The sequence below is a fragment of the Choloepus didactylus genome, chromosome 5 (genome assembly GCF_015220235.1).
Source record: "Choloepus didactylus isolate mChoDid1 chromosome 5, mChoDid1.pri, whole genome shotgun sequence".
NCBI classification, from domain to species: Eukaryota; Metazoa; Chordata; class Mammalia; order Pilosa; family Megalonychidae; genus Choloepus; species Choloepus didactylus.
In genome coordinates, this window is record NC_051311.1 from 16,393,417 (window position 1) to 16,407,569 (window position 14,153).

Below are 14,153 nucleotides of genomic sequence, written 5' to 3' on the forward strand. Positions count from 1 at the left end.
ACAACTGTCTTCGAGATTCATGGGTTCTGGGTTGTAGTTTAATAGTTTCAGGTATCCACCACCAGCTACCCCAATTCTTTAGAACCTAAAAAAGGTTGTCTAAAGTGTGCGTAAGAGTGCCCACCAGAGTGATCTCTCGGCTCGTTTTGGAATCTCTCTGCTCATTCATTACTTTTTATTACTGATGTAGCAAAGAGGAAAAATTTTCAACTATTGTGTTTATTTAAAACGAACTGACAAGGTTAAGCACCTGTCTTCAGAAAAGCCAGCAGCATTTCCTAACAATGTAAGATTTGACCTAAGCCTTTAATACCTTCCTGAACAGCCATGCAACTAAACACCCTTAGATGTTGCATAAGGGAGCAGAACATGGAGTAATTTGTACTTTTTTCCCTGGATAATAGAAACAAGCTAAAGCAAATTCAGATATTTTTGAATGAACAGCTATCATGTGTAAAACACTTGGAGCTCTATAAAACTAGAGCCACTATCAGTTTTGTTTATATAGATATATAATAATTATTTTAATAAATTCTGTTGCTTGCCTCAAAATTTAAGGATGAACTTTTTCCTGGCCAGTCACTTCAAGGGAACAATAAAGTAGAAAAGGATGAATTGTTTTGCATATTTCTGTGGAAGAACAGAAAACATACTTTGAGAGATTCAGAAAATTCACTATACAGAATGAACGCTTATATACATTATCTTTGCAATTTTTCTTGGGTTCAGTATTTAAATGCAAGAGCTCCCCCGAGACAAGAAGCCACATTCATTCTTGTCCAAATCCCTCTGTCTCTTCTACTGCAAAAAGATTTTCCTTTGGTTGTTCATAACTCTTATATGATGGTAGAGCCAAGTGATTAAAACACGTGTGACTTGTTGGTAACCAGGTGTCTTTGCCAGCTTTTTCTATGCAAAATTTTTGAGGCCCATTGCTTTCCAAGAGCTCAGCAAACCTTCCTAGAGGTAAACGGCAGGTTCCAGTGACAAACTGTAAGTAGTCACCTTCTTATTTCATTGTCTGTCTCTTTCACAAACTGTCAAAACCAAATTATTTGCTTGCAATAAACAGTATTTCTCTACCAATCTGCCAAGTCAACTTCCTGCATGCCATACAACATAACCTCTAATTCTATTTCATCAAAGTACTCCAGCCATTGAAGGGGAAATGACTTCTTTAAACCATCAAGGAAATCTTGGTCTGTTCTTTTACTGCTCAAGAAAAACGCCATTCTGTCATTAAATCAATATATTCATCTTTGTTCTCTTCAGTCACTAGGATACTGGAACCTCCCAATTTCAGATCATGTGAAGTAATTTTTCCCAAATCTCCATGTCAACAGAAAACTATATTTCTAAAGCACAGTCTTCAATATTATTGTCTCTTATCCAGATAAGGGAGTTATATAATTCAGTATCAATGGATTCCAAATCCTTAATAGTAAGTTTTTTATGCTTGCATATTGGTAAAGAGAAACCAGTATCAATAAAATTTCCATGAAAAAGTGCCATAGTGATAAAGCAACCAATGAAGCAAAAGTATGAAAGAAGATCTGGATTAATGGTTGATTCTGGATTTATCTGCAGGCAGTAGTTGTTCTTTCCAGCATACACAAATAAACAGTACATTGGGTTCAAAACTTCATGTGAAATAAGAAAAACCATTCTCTTCCTAGACCACCATAATCAAGTCCTTCGTCTCCTCTAAATATTACATATAATCGCCTCCTCAAGTTATATGGTTTTAATGCCATAATCTGTTGGAAGGAATCTTCAAACAGTGTCTGCCAGGACATGTTGATCTTCACATGACTGGGCAGTGCATTAGACTGGCCCAAATAATGGAAATGAGCAAGTTTTCACCTAAAGCTGCATTCATAAGCAATTTTGGGACTGCCTTTTCTTACAGATGTCTCCTCATTGCAAAGATCTCTGAATGTTGTAGTTCTTGTGTTATGATCAACAAAGTACCTAATGCCTTCTCAAGTATACCTAATTTCCCAGCCTTCTGGGCAGGGGTTCTTCATTCTGTAGGCCTTGCATTCTTGGCTCTTCCCATTGGGTTGTTTTTGTGTTATGATTCACAGAGTAAACCCTGTCTGTGGAATCCACTCTTTTTTCCCAGCCTGGTGGCAGAGGCCCATATGGGTCATTTTCTGCAGCTAACATTGAAGCTGAATAGAGGTATCATTGGTTGAACTGCTGCATAGCTCCCTGTAACTGGTTCTGCCGAGACTGCCACCGTTCAAAGTTTCGGACAGATTCCATGGTAGGCCACTGCCATGTTGTTGTTCTGGTATTATAATAAAATCTTCCGCTATCACCAACTCTTCTTTCCCAACCTGGAGGCAAAGGCTGTGGTCATCCCATGTGATTGTTCAGGTGTTATGATCTACATAAGAGGTTCTACCATCTGGATCTTTTCTCTGTTCCCACCCTGATGGCAATGTTTCTGGGTTGGCATTTTGTCTGTTGCCCTACAGATTCCCCACACCCATCTGGTTGTCTTAATTTGGCTACTTCAAAAACAGAACTATTTCCAGAATGAGAGGCAGCAGGATCTAATATACTGCTAGCTTCAGATCCCATTGCTGCACAGATAGAAGGAATACATTCATTGTTTTCTAAGGAAGTCAGTATTTCTTGAACTGAAGCATCTTCAACAGTAGTACTAGTGCTATTTGAAGACAAGGTGGTTTCTTCAGAAACTACTGCAGTCCTCATGGCCGATGCATTATCAGTTGGTGCAGATGAAGATGACTCACCATTAACGGTGTCATTGGCAGGCTCAGCTGTGAGTGGTTTGGCAGCTGGTATATTTTTGGGTCTGGCAGCAACCTGCAATGGAGATAAAAGTGTGTTGTCTCCATTAACTACCTATGAACAGCATGAGTTTTGGACTAGAGTGTTTGTACATACATGATTATCTATCCTATTAGTACCTTCACCAGCCAACCTGGTAGTTGTCCTTGCTGAAGGATCTCCATTTTCATGTAAAGCATCACCATTTTGCTCTATTTCTATGACTGGAGATGAGCTGCAGTTTGTTAGATTTTCTTATTCAACCACCAATCCATCAAGCACAACTGTCAATTCTCCAGTTTGCACTATGCCATTTTTGTTTTCCTAGAAAAATTCCGATTGTTCTTTCACTCATTCCAATTTTCTATTATGTATTAACAGAGCTTGTTTCAAATTTATTGCTGCTTTTCCTAATAAAGCATCTGCTTTTAAAGTGTGATGACTCCAAACTCAAAATTCCAGTGCGGTCTCTGGGGTCACATTTGCAGTTAATTCCTCATCCCAATTTGGAGTAGAAGAGCTACTGGATTTTGCTGTTTTCTTAATTTCTCGATCTCAGCTACTTATGTATATATTGCTGTTCCAAACGAGTTCTTTTTTCTTTTTAGTTTGGCACTAGAAACAGTTACCTGTAATTGTAAACTTCCACTATGGTTATTACTAGTTTCAGACCTTGGTGAAGCAGTTGCCATGTCCCAAAATTCGGCTTAAACTATGTACCAGGAACTGTGCTAGACACTAGAGATACAAAGATGAGTAAGATACTTTTACTTCTTTCAAGGAGATCGTAGTCTACTGAACAGACAAACCCCATGTAAAGCCATCTGCTCCCTGCGGCCAGGCGGCCACGACAGCGGTGGCTCTTCCTGCGGCGGGCGCCCTCACCCTTCCGTGCCCAGGATTGCCGTCTGGCAGCAGGCTACTCAGTCCCGCCAGCGCAGGCCCCGTGCAGCCACTGGAACCCGCACCCCAACTCCGGCCACGCACAACCCCCAGCCCAACCCACACCTCCCTTCTTGGGAGCGCGCCGTGGCCCGAGGGTGCGCCTCCTCACCCTCAGGCCCACACCAGCACTGTGCTATGTTAGATTTTAATGTGGCCTTTTTTTCTCTAATTTCTTAAGCACAGTCATTGGATCATTTAGTTTTAGGACTTTTTCCTAAAACATATAGTTAATTGATAAATTTCTAAGTCTTGTGAATGTCATATTTTCATTATAATCCAATTTAAGATATGCTTTTTTTTCCCATTGGAATAGTTATTTTATCTATGGATTGTTAATTTCCAAATTTTGGGTGGGATTTTCTATTTATCTTTTTGTTATTGAGTTCTTGCTTAATAATGTCAAATAATATATCCTTTATGATATCAACTACTTAAAATTTAATAATTGCCTTTTTGACTAGAATATGACTTATGTGGATAAATGTTTGCATGGTTAAGTGAATGTGTAGTTTGCAGTTCTTGAATGCAGAATCTTTACATGTCAATAAGGTCCGTCCCCACAAGAGTGGATTAAAAGATCGTTCAAATCTTTGGTATCATTGCTCATTTTATTTTTTGCCTATTCTGTCAGTTACTGACAGAGGTACGTTAAAATATGATTGTGGATTTGTTAGTTATTTCCTTTTTTGTCAGTTTTGCTTTATTTATAGCAAAGGTTATATTATTAGATGCGTACCAATTTTGGATGGTGTTCCAGTTTGCTAAAGCTCCTGGAAAGCAAAATACCAGAAATGGATTGAATTTTACAATGGGGATTTAATAGTTCACAAATTTACGGTTCTAAGGTCATGAAAATGTCCAAATTAAGGCATCAGTAGGATGATACCTTCTCTAAAGAAAGGCCAATGGGGATAACCTAAGATGGTGGCTAGGAGAGACAGGGCAAAAAAACACCTCCATGAAAAATACTAGATAAAAGCCAGAAAGTGACCCATAACACCAGTTCCAGTGATTCACCAGATGGACAAGGTCTGCTAAATCCACAGGGACTGTGCACTTGGTGAAACTGGGAGTCTGCATTCTGAAATGAGTGAGTAAGCCTGCTGAATATCCAGCAGCCATGCTGCAGTGTGGGGAAGCTGGGTTGGCGTTTGGAGGTGGACTAGTTCTTTTTTAAAAAACCCAAAAGTGGCTGCAGATACGGCAGCAAGAACTGCACAGTGAAGCATTGCAGGAACAGGCTGTGGATACACCTCAATATCTGGTGTGGAAGATAGCCTTTCATGCACCCTCCACTAATTGTCTCAGAGCAAGGAAGGCAGAGGTGAATCAAAAGGGGAAAATAACCACACCCCTTGCAGCCATCTTCCTGGTGATCTGGGAATGCTCCTGCCCAGTGCAGGCACTGCAGCACATAGCCATGCCAAAAAAAAAAAAAAAAAAAAAAAAACCCAGTGTGACAGGAAGTTTTTCCAGCATCATGTGCACATGCCACAATATCGGGCATGGACAGTAGCCTTTCACACACCCACAGCTAAATGTCCCAGAGCTGGGAAGATGGAGCTGTGCGAAAAGGGGGAAATTAACATGCCCCACTCAGCCATCCTTACAGCAGGCTGGGAATGCCCCTTTATGGCCTGGCAGTCCAGAACTTCCCTTGAGGTATGATGCACACTTGTGACACCATAGAAGGGCATGGCTTGGAAGAGGGACTCACTCGGAAATCCCAGGGACCACAAACCAATACCAAGGGCTTGTGGGTCAGTGGCAGAGACAATCTGTGGCGAGACTGAACTGAAGGATTAGACTATTGCAACAGCCTTAAATCTCCAGGAACACCTGGGAGGTTTGATTATTAAAGCTGCCCTGCCTCCCTAACTGCTCACATGCCCCACATTCAGGCTGGACAGCACCAAAAACACACCCAAACTTGGTGCACCAATTAGACCCCACAAGAATCAAACCCTCACACACCACAAAGACAAAGTTGGGGAGAACTGACTTGGGGGAAATAGGTGACTTGCAGACACCATCTGCTGGTTAGTTAGAGAAAGTGTATGCCACTTAGCTATAGATCTGACAAATTAGAGATTAGACTTTGAATAATCCTACATATCCTAAAAGAACCCTATCAAGTAAAGCAAATGCCAAGAGGCCAAAAACAACAGAAAATTTAAAAGCATTTGAAAAAAATAGATGATATGGATGACCCAAATCCAAATACCCAAATCAAAAGATCACAGGAGACACAGTACTTGGAGAAATCAATCAAAGAACTAAAGACAAACAATGAGAGCATGGCACAGGATGTAAAGGACATGAAGAAGACCCTAGAAGAGCATAAAGAAGAAATTGCAAGAGTAAATTAAAAAATAGATGATCTTATGGAAATAAAAGAAACTGTTGACCAAATTTAAAAGATTCTGGATACTCATAGTACAAGACTAGAGGAAGCTGAACAATGAATCAGTGACCTCAAGGGCCGCAGAATGGAAAATGAAAGAACAAAAGAAGAATGGGGAAAAAATTTAAAAAATTGAAATGGACCTAAAGGATATGATAGATAAAATAAAACATCCAATTATAAGACTCACTGGTTTCCCAAAAGGGGAAGAGAAGGGTAAGGGTCTAGAAAGAGTATTCAAAGAAATTGTTGGAGAAAACTTCTCAAGTCTTCTACACAATTTAAATACACAAAGCATAAATGCCCAGTGAACTCCAAATAGAGTAAATCCAAATAAACCCACTCAAAGACATATTCTGATCAGACTGTCAAATACTGAAGAGAAGGAGCAAGTTCTGAAAGCAGCAAGAGAAAAGCAATTCACCACATACAAAGGAAACAACATAAGACTAAGTAGTGACTACTCAGTGGCCACCATGGAGGTGAGAAGGCAGTGGCATGACATATTTAAAATTCTGAGAGAGAAAAATTTCCAACCAGGAATACTTTATCCAGCAAAGCTCTCTGTTCTAGTTTGCTAATGCTGCCGGAATGCAAAACACCAGAGATGGATTGGATTTTATAAAAGGGGGTTTATTTGGTTATTCAGTTACAGTCTTAAGGCCATAAAGTGTCCAAGGTAAGGCATCAACAATCAGGTACCTTCACTGGAGGATGGCCAATGGTGTCCAGAAAACCTCTGTGAGCTGGGAAGGCACGTGGCTGGCGTCTGCTCCAAAGTTCTGATTTCAAAATGGCTTTCTCCCTGGATGTTCCTCTCTAGGCTTCAGATCCTCAAAAATGTCACTTTTAGTTGCACTTAGTTTATTTGTCCTCTCTTAGCTTCTCTGGAGCAAGAGTCTGCTTTCTATGGCTGTCTTCAAACTGTCTCTCATCTGTAGTTCCTATGCTTTCTTCAAAGTGTCCCTCTTGGCTGTAGCTCCTCTTCAAAATGTTGCTAACAGCTGAACTGAGTTCCCTGTCCATCAGCTCATTTATATGGCTCCAGTGACTCAACTTAGACCCACCCCAAATGGGTGGAGCAACACCTCCATGGAAATTATCCAATCAGAGTCATCAAGCTGAGTGGGGTGCATTTCCATGGAAACACTCAAAGAATTACAGTCTAATTAACACTGATAGGTCTGCCCACACAACATTACATCAAAGATAATGGCATTCAGGGGACATCATACATTCAAACTGGCACACTCTCCTTCAAATTTGAGGGAGAGCTTCAATTTTTCACAGACAAACAAATGCTGAGAGATTTTGCTAATAAAAGACCTGCCCTACTTCAGATACTAAAGGGAGTCCTACTGACAGAGAAACAAAAAAAGGAGAGAGAGATATAGAGAAATGTTCAGTACTAAGGAGATTCAATATTGGTTCATTAAAGGACAATAAGAGAGAGGGAAAAAATATATCTGACAGACATAAACCAAAGGATAGGATGGCCAATTCAAGAAATGCCTTCACAGTAATAACATAGAATGTAAATGGATTAAACACCCCAATTAAAAGACATAGATTGGCAGAATGGATCAAAAAATATGAACCATCAATATGTTTCACACAAGAGACTCATCTTAGACACAGGGACACAAAGAAATTGAAAGTGAAAGGATGGAAAAAATATTTCATGCAAGATACAGCCAAAAGAAAGCAAGAGTAGCAGTACTAATCTCAGATAAAATAGACTTTAAATGCAAGGATGTTATGAGAGACAAACAAGGCCACTACATACAAATAAAAGGGGCAATTCAACAAGAAGAAATAACAATCATAAATGTTTATGCACCCAATCATGGTGACACAAAATACATGAGACAAACACTGGCAAAACTAAAGGAAGCAATGGATATTTCTACAATAATTGTGGGAGACTTTAACACATCACTCTCTCCTATAGATAGATCAACCAGACAGAAGACCAATAAGGAAAATGAAAACCTGAACAATCAGATAAATGAATTTGATTGAACGGATGTATATAGAACATTACATCCCGAATCACCAGGATACACATTCTTCTCTAGTGATCATGGAACTTTCTCCAAAATAGACAATATCCTGGGACATAAAACAAGCCTCAATAAATTTAAGAAAATTGAAATTATTCAATGCACACTCTCTGACCACAATGGAATATAATTAGAAGTCAATAACCATCAGAGACTTAGAAAATTCACAAACACCTGGAGGTTAAACAACACATTCCTAAAATAAATGGTTTATAATGTAGAATAGAGAGCAATTAATGAAGGGGGAACAATAACCCAGTAAGAACAGATAAGCTATCATGAGTAAATTTAATGTTCTGGGAATGCCCAGGAGTGACTATGGTTTGTTAATTTCTGATGGGTATGGTAGGAACAAGTTCACAGAAATGTTGCTATATTAGGTTATTTTCTTGGGGTAGAGTAGGAACATGTTGGACTCCCTTGTTATGGTTTGCTTGATATGTTTTTTTTTTTTATTGTATGTCTTTTTAAAAATTTTTTTGATATAGTTGATTTAAAAAAAGTTAATTAAAAAAAAAACAATGAAAAAATATGCAAAGCTCCCTTGAGGAGCTGGTGGAGAATGCAGGGCTGTTGGGCTCCCCCACCTCAATGGTTGCTTATGTGCTCACAGACTTGGGGTACTGGTGGTTTGGTGGGCTGGGCCCTCTGCCACAGGACTTGCCCTTGGGAAGACTGTTGCTGCAAAGGAGAGGCTAGGCCTCCCTATAATTGTGCCTAAGAGCCTCCTCCCGAATGCCTCTTTGTTGCTCAGATGTGGCCCTCTCTCTCTAGCTAAGCCAACTTGGCAGGCAAAATCACTGCCCTCCCCCCTACATGGGATCTGACACCCAGGGGAGTGAATCTCCCTGGCAGCATGGAATATGACTCCCAGGAAGGAATCTAGACCTGGCATCGTGGGATGGAGAACATCTTCTTGACCAAAAGAGGGATGTGAAAGGAAGTGAAATAAGTTTCAATGGCAGAGAGATTCCAAAAGGAGCAGAGACGTCACTCTGGTGGGCACTCTTACACACAATATAAACAACCTTTTTAGGGTCTAATGAATTGGAATAGCTAGCAGTAAATACCTGAAGCTGTTGGACTGAATCTTGAAGACAATTGTTCAAGGGTGTGGCTTATGGGGGGTGGCAGTGTGATTGGGGAAGCCATGTGGACCATACTCCCCTTTGTCTCATTTATGGACGGATGAGTAGAAAAATGGGGGAAGAGCCAGTGTTCTTTTTTACTTTAATTGATCTTTTTCACTTTAATTTTTATTCTTATTATCTTTGTGCATGTGGTAATGAAAATGTCAAGGATTGATTTTGGTGATGAATGCACAACTATATAATGGTATGGTAAACAATTTAATATATGCTTTGTTTTGTATGACTGCAGTGTATGTGAATATATCTCAATAAATATGAATTAAAAAAAAAAAAAAGCAAGGCCAATGGCATCTGGGGTTCCTCTGTTACATGGGAAGGCACATGGCCAGAGTCTGCTGGGCCTCTCCCTGGGTTAGCTTCTTGTTTTTGTTGCTTTCTCCAAAATATCTCTGGACTTCTTTCTCTCAGCTCCTGTGTATCCTTGCTTGTTTCTCCCAGGGCATTTCTCACTAAGCATCTGGGGGTCCTCTCTTAACTTCTCCAGGGCAAGCTCTGGGCTTCATCTCTTAGCTTAGCATCTCCAAATGTCTTTCTGTCTGCATCTCCAAGTGTCTGGGTCTGTGTCAGCTCTCAGCTCTCTCTCTCTCTCTCAGCTTCTTAAGGTCTCCAGTAAACTAATTAAGACCCACCTTGAATGGGTGGGTCACATCTCTATAGAAATAATCTAATCAAAAGTCCCACCCATAATTGGGTGGGTCATATCTCCATGGAAACAACCTAATCAAAAGGTCCCACCCAGAATAGGTCTGTCCCCACAAGAGTGGATTAAAAGAACATAGTCTTTTATAGGGTACATAACAGATTCAAACCAGCACAGATGATTAGATCTTCCTCTTGAATCAACCCCTTTTTTCAAATATCCTATTTTATTTCTAGAAATATTTCTTGCATTTAAAAGTTTCCTTTGTCTTATATTAGTTTACCAGCATTAGGTTTCTTTTGTCTACTGTTTTTGTATTATAACTTTTTCCATTTCTTTCAATTCTTCTGTGCCCTTATGTTTAATGTCTGTCTTTTTAAAAGAGAATATATTATTATTTTTATCCTTTATGACAGTCTTTTGCTTTCAATATTATTTAGTTTATTTACATCTAGTGTAATACTATTTATTTGGGTTCAGATCTACTATCTTACTTTTTTTATGTATGCCATCTGTGTTTTGTTCCTTTTTCTCCTGTTTTCTTGATTTCAAGTATTTTATTATTCAGTTATCTAATTGCTTATTTGTTATATATTTTTTAATTATTCTGTAAGCAATATCTTTATATATTACAATGGTGTCCTAGACAGTACATCTTAAATTAGTACTTTTACCACCTTCTGGATAAGGTTAGACCATAAAATACTTTTTAATTTTATTTCACCTTATTTTAAATTCCATAAGACATTATGATTTTTGTTTTAAACAGTCAATATACTTGTTAATTTATCCACATATTTTTATGCTTTTCTGTGTTCTCATTATTCTGCTTTCAGTTAGTCTACTAGGATCATTTTTGTTCTACTGGAAGAATTCCCTTTAATGAATATCTTTTTGTAAAACCTCATGGTAAAGTCTCAGTTTTTGTTTGACTAAAAATGTGTTTATTTATTCTTTTTATTTGAAGGACATTTTCACTGAGTATAGAATTCTAGTTTGACAGCTATTTCAGCATTTTAATGTTGTCATGTCCTTCTCTTCTGGCTTCCATCAACTGTTGAAAAGTCAGCTCTAAGTCTTAGAGTCACTCCTTTTGAAAGTCATGTCTATTTTTAATACAACTCCTTTCAAGGTTTTCTTTTTGTGTTAGTAGTGGTTTTACTGTAATAAGCCTTGGTTTGTAGACTTTTTTTTCTTTTTTTATTAGAGAACTTGAGGGTTTACAGAATAATCATGCATAAAATAAAAGGCTACCACAGCATGCCGTGTGGTCCCGCAGATCTGTCTCTTGCTTCAACAGTGTTTGCATGGAACAGACCCCGAGACTCTCTCCCCACTTCTTTAGCCTCAACCACCCTCCAACTGCCTCTCCAGTTGCAACTTCCATGACCATCTTCAGGGCCAGCTCCTGCTTCCAGGACCAGCTAACACCATCTTTTGTGGTTAACACTTCATTGTCAACTGAACATGATCTCCCAGATGTGTCAGAATTATTCTGCTGATGTGGAGGCCTCTGTTAACTGCCTGGTCAACATGCACCTGTGGGCGTTCTACACCTATTTCTCTCTGGGCTTCTATTTTGACTGGGATGATGTGGCCCTGAAGGGCATGGACCACTTCTTCCACAAGGTGATGCGGAGAAACTGAGGCCCCAAATGTTTCTTGAAGATGCAAAACCAGCATGGCAGCCTTGCCTTCCTCCAGGACGTGGAGAAGCCATCCCAAGATGAGTGGGGTAAGATGCTGGATGCCATGGAAGCTGCCCTGGTCCTGGAGATGAGCCTGAACCAAGCCCTTTCAGATCTACAGGCCTTGGGTTCTGCCAATACAGGCCTTCATCTCTGTGACTTCCTGGAGAATCATTTCCTAGATATGGAGGTGAAACTCATCAAGACGATGGACAACCACCTGAACAATACAGCCTGTATTTGCAGGCTGAGTGGTCTGCAAGCCACACGGGAAGAGTGTCTCTTCAAAATCTCTTCAAAAATCTCACCCCCAAGCACAACTAGGAACCTCCAGAATCCAGAGGGCTTTAGAGGGCCCCTCTTCATTCCCCTGGCATCCAGGCTTCTGCCTGAGCCCCTCCTCCAGCCAGGAGGCATCTTTTTAACCAGTCACCCTGCCACCCTCTAACAAACTGTGAGCCAAGTATAAACAATAAAGCTTTTTGCAGCAATATATATATAAATATTTATAGATATATATGACTCCTATATCTCACCATTATTAAACCTTGCATTGGTGTGGTACATTTGTTACAATTGATGAAAGCACATTTTTGTATTTGTACTATTAACTATAATTGATGGTTTAGCTTAGAGTTCATTGTTTGTGTTGTGCAGTTCCATGAATTTTTAAAAAAATTTCTAGTACCATATATACAATCTAAAATTTCCCCTTTTAACCACATTCAGATATATATTTCAGTGCCATTAATTATGTTCACAATGTGTGTAGACTTTTAATTTAACTTTTGCACTTCCTAGGGCTTCTTGAATATGTGGCTTGGTGTATTTTGTCAGCTGGGGAAAACCTCAACCAATATCTCTTCAATATTACTTCTGAACCATTCTCTCTTTCCTCTTATTTTAAGACATCAAACTATAGTATGCTTTTCTCTACAAGTCTACTGTGTTTCTTGTGCTCTTTCCTGAAATTTTCATTTTTGTTTCCTCCACGTCCTGTAGTTTAATATTGATATGTCTTATTATCTATATTTCAGTTCACTATTTTCATCTTATATTCTATATCTATTCTGTTGTTAAAATCCATATTTTGACTTCTTAGTTTTGGTAAGTATACTTTTCAGTTCTAGGATTCAATTTGGTTCTTTTTAATACATCATGGTGAAATCTTCCCTCTTTCACCTATTTTCTTGAGTATATTAATCATGATTTTCAAAAATCCGTGTCTAATAAATCTGTTAACTTTATCACCTCTGGGTCTTATTGAAGGCTAATCCAGTACCAGCTACTCTGTCAGCCAGAAGTGTAAGTGTCCATTATTTTTTACTTCAATTATCATATGTTCACACTTCTAACAAGTCTTTTTATTTTTCAGATGTACTTTATCAGTTAGGTGCCATGTTTCTTCCTCACATATACTAGCTTCTCTTTTTTTCACTTCCATTAGACATAGTTATAGACTGCTTGATAATTCTGTTTTCTGATGTCTTTATGAGTTTAATTTCTCTGGCCTGTTGTGCTTGCTTGTCTTCCTTCATGGTATCCTATTTCCATGTGGATTTATTTTTTGGGCTGGTTATTGATCATTGTTTGGGAACTTTTTTTGTGGGAATTTTTGGGAATTTGGACTTTACTTTTGTTCCTCCAGAGCTGATTTGTGTTTGCTTTTGCTAATTGCCCAGGAGCAATACTATTGTAAGTTAAATTATTTTGTTGAAGTGCTTTGGAATATTCATTAAGCATGAATTTGGAATTCAAAACTTGTGAGAGTTTTTGGTTACCAATCTTTAGGGAAGAATTTTTTTTTCTTTCTACTTGGTACTAAGATCAAGGCAGGAAAGTTTTTCTGTCTTGTTTTGCATGTAGGATTATTTCTTGTTTTCCCATGTACTAGATACATAATTGTTTGATCTTCACAATTGTATCAGCCTTGTTTGACTCCCTACCTTGGGAAGACCTTAGACCTTATCTCTTGAACCCTATCTCTCATATAGCCATTAAGGTAGGGGCAGAACTGTGAAGGGTCCAAGATTTTGCCATACTTGCAAGCTAACTTGTTAGCTTGCCATAGTTTCCTGGATGCTGATAGAAGACACAAGAGTCCTGGGTCAGAAACAAAGGATAATGTATTACTCATATTAATTGCAGTAACCCAAGTATCAGCATTTATGTTGGTTCCCTGAGTACCAACCAGTTCATGTGGAGTAGCACAAAGAGGGCCCAGTGCACCTTCATATACTGTGGGTAATATTATAGAAGAGGAACTCAGAGCTTACATAATTGAAAATAAGCCTGCCTGGCCTTTGCTCTGAAGAAAGACATTATCTTTATTAAAATGGACAGTAAATAACCTGCTCCTTGCTGCAGAGGGAGATGCTTTATCTTTCAAGGCTGCTCAAGTATCCTTGGAACAAAGGCAGTCAGTGCTTCTGCCTGGAAGACCTGCAGAAACATGAGAGG

General features: G+C 39.0%; 2 pseudogenes; one reads left to right on the plus strand and one right to left on the minus strand.

Moving 5' to 3' along the window:
* Positions 1–12,141, plus strand: part of LOC119535199 — a 60,341-nt pseudogene extending 48,200 nt beyond the window's left edge.
* Positions 770–3,494, minus strand: LOC119534813 (annotated as a pseudogene).
* Positions 12,142–14,153: the final 2,012 nt, after the last annotated feature.